Source organism: Balaenoptera musculus, chromosome 9 (genome assembly GCF_009873245.2).
Source record: "Balaenoptera musculus isolate JJ_BM4_2016_0621 chromosome 9, mBalMus1.pri.v3, whole genome shotgun sequence".
Taxonomy (NCBI): Eukaryota; Metazoa; Chordata; class Mammalia; order Artiodactyla; family Balaenopteridae; genus Balaenoptera; species Balaenoptera musculus.
In genome coordinates, this window is record NC_045793.1 from 16,323,291 (window position 1) to 16,332,236 (window position 8,946).

Below are 8,946 nucleotides of genomic sequence, written 5' to 3' on the forward strand. Positions count from 1 at the left end.
TCCTCCTATGTCCTCACACCAAGCAAAAGACAAGGATCAGAGGCCCTCCGGGGCCAGCGCCTCCGAACACACGTGTCACGTGAGCACGTTGCACACGCAGAGACCTCCCTCTCCCCGTCGAGTCGGAGCATCCGTGCCGGCCTTGCTAACGTGCGGAGATGGGAGACGGAGGAGAAGGCATTAGTCTCCCCCTTCTCTGCCAAGAGCTCTTGTCACCAGTTCGGTTCTGTTGAATCCAGTCTTTGAGAAACCTTTATTACAGACACCAGCTCTCCTGCTTGCGGTGCAGGCAGGACCTGTGAGACAGACCAGTAGCAGGTGGTGCCCTGGTCCGAGTCATCTTCTTTGAATGCTTTTCAGCTGAGACAGTTAGGAGACGTGATCGCATAAGCCCCTCTGGGAGGGCAGCTGCAGGAGAGAGTAGGGGGCTGTGAAGCAGCCAGAGACAGAGTTCAGATTTTTCATTCATTCATTCATTCACTGAGTCAGTCATTCACTCCCAAGGAAGAGTGTTGCAGAAGGCCCTAGTGACTATTGGGGAAGAAGGGGACTGAGCAAGCTTCATTAATCAATAGCTCTTCAAAAGACCCATGTGCCAGCTCTCTCTCTCTCTCCTTTTTCTCCCTCTCCCTCTCCCTCTCTCTCTTCCTTTTGCGCAGGCACGCGCACGCATGCACACTCGCACACTCGCACACACGTTCCTCCCTCATCTTGGACACTCGTTTGTGCCTTACATGTGCCTTATATTTGAATCCAGGATGCCTGAGAACTACCTAGGGGCTGAGAGATTTTATATACAGCTTTGTGGTACTAGACTGAGGTGGACATGGGAAAAGGAACTTTTTTCCAAAGGCTCAAAAATGGTTTCCTAAAAGTGAGCCATGATCAGATTTGCACATCAGGAGAAAAGGAACAGAGTTATGTCCATTTGGAAAATCCCATCTTGCAGAGGTGCAATCACATCAGAAAATGGCCAGCCGGGATTAAAGTTATTGTAAATCCTCAGAGCAGAACATTTTCTCAGCTCAGAGGAACCTGACGCATTTGAGGATTAAGGCTCCATGTCTCCGTGGACAAAGGGTCAGCACCTACCACAGGACAAGACTAGGTATTGTTTCATTTTGTCCTTTTGGGCAACATAAAATCTGGGAATGCTTTATTTTGTCTTGGTTTCTAGAAGGAAGGGAAATAATAATGCTTGAGCACCTACTAGATGCTGGGTACTGTGCTAAATAAGTCTTAATTTTATAGAAAGAGAAAACAAGGGCAACTAATTACTATAGATGGATAAACAGCTAAGTGATATGGAAAGTGCAGCAATTTGTGGATCTCTTTCTGCGTGAACACGCTATAAACTTTTAAGGTCCTCTGGGCAGGGCATGCAGTGCCTACTCCCTAGGCTGGCCCTGCTGTGCAAAGTTCAGGTTTTTGCCTCATGCTGGAGATGTTCGTCTCCTGTCTGGTTCATCCAATCCTCTGTGAGTTCCACCTAGCAGCCTTTGCGTCCTGGAAAAGCAACACCAGCGGTTTTAGCTGTTTCTCTGCTCCTCTTCCTTACTCACCAGCTGGCTGAGAACAATGAACTTTTTGCACCATGGACCCATGGCCTATGCTGTTCAGCAAATCTCCCTTTCAGATGAAACACTTTCTGAGTCTATGAAAAACACCAGCACTCTCTGACAAATTGTGAGCGACCCTTTTTAAACAATGCTGAGCAGACTCTGCACTATAAGCAACCATGAGCTTTAATGTCTCTGCTGAAAGGCTGGGCTTTCCTCTCTCTGGTGACAACGTTATACAGACCAGCAGTGTTTAAGTCTGAATACATTGTGAGTCTATTATCTGTCATATCATGCTGTTTTTTATGGCTTTTTATTCTTTATCATAGCTAAGTAAATACCAAAAAAAGTAAATGCTTTGTAGGATACTTGTATTTAGTTTGGAAAAAAAATGAACTGAAATTGTTATGCTTTTGTATTTCTATTTCTTGCAAATAAAATATTTTTTCTTAAATAGTGAAAGTTGAGCATCCTGATACTCTGTTTGTAAAAGCTTTTCATATAAGCGTGGACCTGCATATGTGTGCCTAACCATTCTTTCCTGATTATCTAGTCCAACTGAAAGAAGAGCCTCAAACCAGCAATTTATATGTTATCTAGCCCTGAATCCAAGTCTCAATTGGAGGAATACTGAGAAATGTAATTGTTTTTTCAGTCAGTCACAGGAAGAAAAACAGTATTCTCTGGAGATTTATGCTGCTTGACTGCTATTTTCGTTGTCTCCTACAACTATTCTCTAACTAGATTTCAGAACTCCATGGATTTGATTTTGCTTTCCCCATCTCGGGATGCTTGAGGATGATGGCTTGGACCTGAGCCAGAAGAGAAGGATCCTTCCTCATGTGAACAGTTGCAGAGGACACCTAACACATATTCATGCTCCAGAAATTCTGATGAAATGGTTGATAAAGGTCAACGCACTCGAGCAGAATCATCTTTATTCCATTGCAATCTCTGTATTCAAATTTAATTTTCTCTACTCAGAAAGAGTGGGGCTTCATTTAGCCTTAGAAAGAGTATCCAAGATGTTAGAGACTAAGGCCATGGACCGTGTTTACCTGGACCTCCACCCCCCTTGCCAAGTTTTTTTTATCTCAGCAGAATGCCGAACCCTTCCTTGAGCTCATGGGTGCTTTGATCTCCTGCTGCCTTTCTTCTCTGAGCACCTTGACCTTCTCTTCTTCTGTTCCTATGCACGTGTCCTTTCCCAGTGGAGGATTTTAGTCATACACCCTCCCTCTTTCTTATTCTGTGAGCCTATAATGGAAACTTCCTCCTTCACATTCTGATATCTTTCCAGGGGTGTGTGGAGGGGGCAAATACCCACTGGTTTGAAAATACTCTGTATTAATCGTGCCTTTGTATTTTCTGTATTTCTAATGCTTTGACATCTGGGACCTTGCTGACCCAGGAGAGACTGCTTCTCACAGGGGTAGCCAATCACTAGACAAAGTAAAGGACTTGTCTATAAGCACATCTTTCATATGCAAACCAACCAATCCAGAGCCCATTCCCCAACCACTTCCTTTATGGGCTCTCAGGACCTCACTATCCCCCCTGCCCTAATCACCTAATCACCATGGTGAGGTACCAGACAACTAGAAACAATCTCTATACCTCAGAGCCCACTGAAATTTTTCAAACTAGCCACGCTTAAACCCCCTTTCCTTGCCTTGCTTGTTCCTTTCTGCAGAAACTACAGTAAAGCCTCTTGCCTAATTTTTCTCACTCCCTCTGCCTCCCAGTCAACCCTGGTGCTTCCCTGTGTGGCCCTGCGTGGTGTGGCAAGCTCCCTCACCTTGGGGACTGTGAGTAACAAACTGCATTTTCTTTTTTAAAAAAATTCAATAGCTGTAATTAAAATTAATAATCATTATCACATATTTAGTAAGTACCCACTGTGTATTGAAATCTGTTAACTGATATAGGACAAATTGCAACAATAGCATACGGCTTGTCTACTTTGGAGAAGCTAGGAAATTATAAGATATTAACTTAAAAAAAATTAACTTAAAAAATACTCCATGTTTATTAGTAAATATGTTGATAATGTTCCATATTCTTTCAACTTGATTCACCTCTCTGCTAATTAATATGTAGTCTAAATCTTCGTATAGATCACTTTTTGGATAAAGATGAACATTTTTTAAGCTTTTATTTTATTTCTTTACAAACAAACTATCTTTTCAATGGCAATTGTCTCCCGATCTGTTGGCCTCACCACATCTAAATAATAATAAAACCTACATTTTAAAACACATTCCTTAGGCATCGGAATGTCAAATCAGAGGCTGATCCCAGGCTCACAGGCATTTGGGTTTCACGGATGGGCCTACTACAATTTAGAGCAATGTAACACAGATTTATTGTCTCATTTTACAGTGGTTGTCACTTTTGTTCCAGAGAAAATAAATGAGACCTACACAGGTTGATGGGGCTTGTTCATGGGAAAAGAAGTAAATCAGAAAGCAGGTGTCTAGAGCGCTAATCCTATGCTCAGTTTCCAGGGTGAATCATACCTCATATCTCTGAAAAAGAGAGCTTTCCAGGCAAGGGAACCATGGGATACAGTGGGGGGAAAAACAGGTTGGATTCAGGAGATAAAGGTTACGGGTTCTTGCCTCATAGTACCATTAACTTGTTGACCTTGAGGGAAAAGGAGACACTTAACTGGGTGCCTGTTATGTACCAGGTGATTTTCATGTATCATCTGTGATCTTGTTTATTTTCTCTAGAACATTTATAGAGGATATATAATTATCCCCTTTCACAGTTGAGGCAATTGGGGTTCAAAAAATTAAGACTCTTACTCAAATTATCATATGGCAAATTAGGTGCTGATGAGAGATTTAAGCCCTGGTCTTTGCTGACTCCAAGTACATAGTATTTGAACTACACTATGCTGTTTTTTAGGGCTTGAGAATTTGTACTTGTAAAAATACAGGAGTTAGCCTAGATCAAAGGTTGCAAACCTTCAGCTCATGCACAGATGCTTCTGGTTTGGCCCTATGATGATTCAAACATTTAAATATTGCTGGTTAACTTTCAACCTTCAAAGATTTCTCACACAACTCCAGATTTCCATATTCTCTTGAAAGACTTGAAGACCCGGCAATTTCAGGAGCTGAATAATGGTGGCCCTTAGATGGTGTAGGTCATCTCTGCCTGGCCACATTTCCCACGCCCAGGCTGGTTCACTCATTTATGTCACTTACCTGGTCTTTCCATCATCTGAACTGACAGCCTCTGGAATAGATGGTGGCTGACTTTCTGGGAGTCACGAGAGGGGGAATAAAGGAAAAGATACTGTATTGGTGGTGGGACTAGGAGGTGAGGAAGGTGGTTAGTTTCACCCTGAGGGACAGGAAGTGAGAGGCCTGAGTAGGGAGGCAGTTGGGCTGTGAGTGGGGGAGGAGTCTACCCAGTGATTGCCTTTATAGGCACTACCGGAAAAAGAAATTTGCAGTCTGGGCTCTGTTCTCCTTAGTCCCAGAGATAAATCTTCATTCATCTCAAATTTTATATTAAAAATCTTTTTAATGATCCCCCTTGCATAAGACCCTGTGCTTTCCATGAAGTGCTTCCTCATGCCTTCTAATGTAACTTGCTGATCGTCCACGAGGAAGGTGGAGCAATTGTTAGTGTCCCTGTCGCTCAGCTGAGGAAGTGGAGGCTGTTAGAGACGCGAATGGCTCCACGTTAGGTTATGCAGTGAATGAGTGCAGAGGAGAATCACAAACCAGCTGTCCTGATTTCCAGCCTAGTACTAGTTCCTTTAACCATGCCTGATCTGGGGCAGGTGACGCTCTAGCTATCATCCGTTACCTCTCTAATGGAATCACTTGGCAAGGTGGCACTGCCATATTCTTTTGCCCAGAATTCTCAGGATTGATTTTTAACCCAGGATTTGGGACATTCCCAAAGGCTCCTGTCTCTACAGGGAGGGGAAAAGAAGGCAGATGGCTCATTTCAGTTCTTTCCTGCAAAATAATCCAAGCCACCATTTGCGAGGCTGCTTACAACTTGATCCCTCCCCTCATCATTTGATGAGCCTGGGCAGGTCGCACAAGTTGATGTTGTCTTCCAATGGGCACAGCTGTTGCGAGAGCTTCTGGCAATGTTAAAGAAGGGTTCTCACCCCAGGAGGAGTCCGTGTTCCCCCTCCTCCCTCTATGCTGTCATTTTTCGATGGAGGAGCAAAAATAACCATTGAGGGATACCGTGAAAGCTGCTGGAGAGGCTGCTGTGCTCTTCTCCAAGAAGTCTGTTTCAAAATGTTTATTAAGTGAAAAGCATTCGGGAATCGGGGCTGCCAGCGTGTTCGTAACTAATGTCCTCCCCAATATTACTGCAAGACAGATGGCAAGTTGAGTTTCCTGATGGGTACATGAGAGGTCCATGTGCTTGGGCTGGTTCAAAGAAAACAACTTCCCCCCAAAGAAGAAATGTAAATTTACAATCACCTACATATTTGGAGACCACCAGGAAAGAAAAGGCACCTCTAATCCCCCCAATGTTTTCTTTCTTGGCTTCATTATCATTTAAATGCTTTCAATGGATGATACAACTTTTTATCCTGGTTTGAGATAGTTTAAATTGTAAATGAATGCAGAAAAGAAAATACAGTTGAAATGGTATGTGCAATATTGCATACATAATTCCACGCAATCCTACCCCAGGGGCAGTACTTGACAGGGGATATAGGTTGAACCAGGAGGGGTGCTTTAGAAAAAGTCAATGAGCGTCAGGGTCTGCATGTATGGTGCAACAGGGAAAAGAGAGAGGTGGAAATAGTGCTATTGAAACCCATGACAAAATTTTCCTGCAATACAACTAAATGTTGAAATATGTAAGATTCAGAATTAAATGATATTGTCAGTGATATTGTCCATAGCTAAAAAAATTAGAGTACTAAAAAGCTTTTATTGAAAAATAGCAGTCCATTTTTCTATATCTTTTCCATCCACCAGTCCTACTTCTTGGAAGTAACCAAATTAGATTTCTTCTTGCATTTATTTCTATATTTGTAAATAATGTGTTTATGTTCTAATATTTTATGTATCAATTTTAGACTCTTACTGTTAGTTCTTTTCATGGTATATAAGAATTTTACCACCATCACACACACACACATTTCTCTCCCCATTTGGCCTCTCTTTCATATTACCAGCCTTCCTCAAAGATCTGAATGGCTATTGTCCATTCTCATGCATAAAACAACATTGACGATGTATAATGATTAGTTATAAATTTGAGAGTCAGGGTGAGTGAATGTTCATTTTCGTTTAACCTAGTGTTCTTCAAACTGAGGGCCAAAGGGCTGGGAAATCAATTTCAGGTATTTTTAACCAACAATTTACAAAAGAGAAACAATGGAATGGAATAGAATGGGGTTGGGATGGAATGGGATAGAATGGAATTTCACAGAATAAAATAGAAAATATCAGAATGCATTTAGTAGAGATTAACACTGTTTCATGTAACGTTAATTTCAGTTCTGTTTGTGTGTATGTAAGCATTGTTCTGCGTCACAACTTAAAAGTTATGTCTTTCTGAGGGTCCTAATAAAAATGTTTTAAATTCTCAAAAAAAGAGCATTCATGTATAGCACATAGAGTATAACAAATATTTTATAATAACTTTATATGGAGTATAATCTATAAAAATATCGAATCACTATGTTGTACACCTGAACAACACCTGACTATTGTAAGTCAACTGTACTTCAATTTAAAAAACTGACTGAATTCTCTCTCTTTAAGGAGGTCGGATGGTAAGTTAGTGTTTTCTTGTTAGGGTTCCCAAAGGGTAGTATTTGAATACCTGGGACCATTCAAGTTTCTTAAGAGGAAAATATTTCTATGTCCTGACAGGGGAACGTGACTGTACAGGTATTCTGGGATCATGGTGGGGAACGGCACCGGGGAAAGTCTAATCGTTCAGTATGTGGTTTACTTCATCCTCCTGTTTTTGTCCCATGCCTCCCCTCTGTTTTCTTCTGTCTCTGGTGGCTTAAGCTGTGTTCTATTTGGATTATCTCCATCAAAGAACCTCCAAGAATCTTCTAGATGATTTAGCACTTGCTCTCACCCACCATTGCCTAACTGATGTTGTAAAGGCTGACACCAGGGACTGGCCGTGAGTGAGTTTTTCTCTTCTCTGCCCAAACTCCATCCCCCTCTGACATTGCCAAGCCTGCAGTGGTCTCTGATGCTGTTTTCATTGCTCTAGAGGTGCCTGAGTTTTTGCACAAACCAAGGTCATGTAGCTCTGCATGTCTGAAAGGGTAGGTGTTGTTAACAAGAGCCAGAACTTTGGACCCGAATTTTAAAACAATTTCTAATCTGGGGTTTAAAATATATTAGAAGTCCCACTTTCACGTCCTGGGTGAAAGTGGGAGAGGATGATATGGCAAAGAGGAGACCTCCCATCAGGACTGCATGGCATTTCACACACGTAAGTTTTGCTCCCTTTGCCTTTCCTGGATACCTGATCACAGGAGCCGTGGAGGCAAAATTAAGAGGATGAAGTAGGTGGTAGCAGATAGAGGCAGACCACTTGGTGTAATGGAATGCCTATTTTTAGGTCTAAAACCTTGCCTTTCCAATCATAGATTGAGGAAGCTCTGGCTTGGCAATATATCTAAAAGTTTCTGTTGACACTTTGGAATGTGACTGTCGTGAAGTGAGTGCAAAGTTAGAATCTGCCTCAAGTCATAGGAAGCAAGAGTTCACTCTGCCCTGAGTTAATTGATTCATGTGTGGAGTAGTCCGTTCCGTTCTGGGTACCGCATTTCAAAATACATATCATAAGCCTTCTTAGGTATTGACAAACTTTATCAAAATGGTTGTATCAATTTACACTTCCACCAGCAATATATATGTTCCTGTTTGCCAATACTCTCACCAATGCTTGATGTGATCTGATTTTAATTTTTGCTACTCTGATGGGTATAAAATGACATCTTGTGGTTATGACTGAACTAAAACACACTTTTTATTCTTTTGAAACATAATGTTTTTATTCTTTTCATGAACATTTAACTTAAACATTTAAAATTAATCAGTATGTTTACTCTCCTCCTGAGCAACCTAAGAACCTCAGCATGCCTTAATTCTGAGCAGTTCTCCAATTTTCATGAAATTTTTGTGCAATATTTTAGTTGAACAGTTGGTCCTCGTGTTTTACAGAGAGCTTATTTGTGAATTTGTCTACTCATTAAAATTTACCTGTATCCCCGAAATCACTCCTCACAGCACTTTCATGATAATTCATGAACTTGTGCAGGACAGCGAAAAATGTGAGTTGCCTGATGCATGTGAACCCAGTGAAGGTTGAACAAGGTGACACTCTGCCTTCTTATTTCAGCACTCATATTGTATACAAG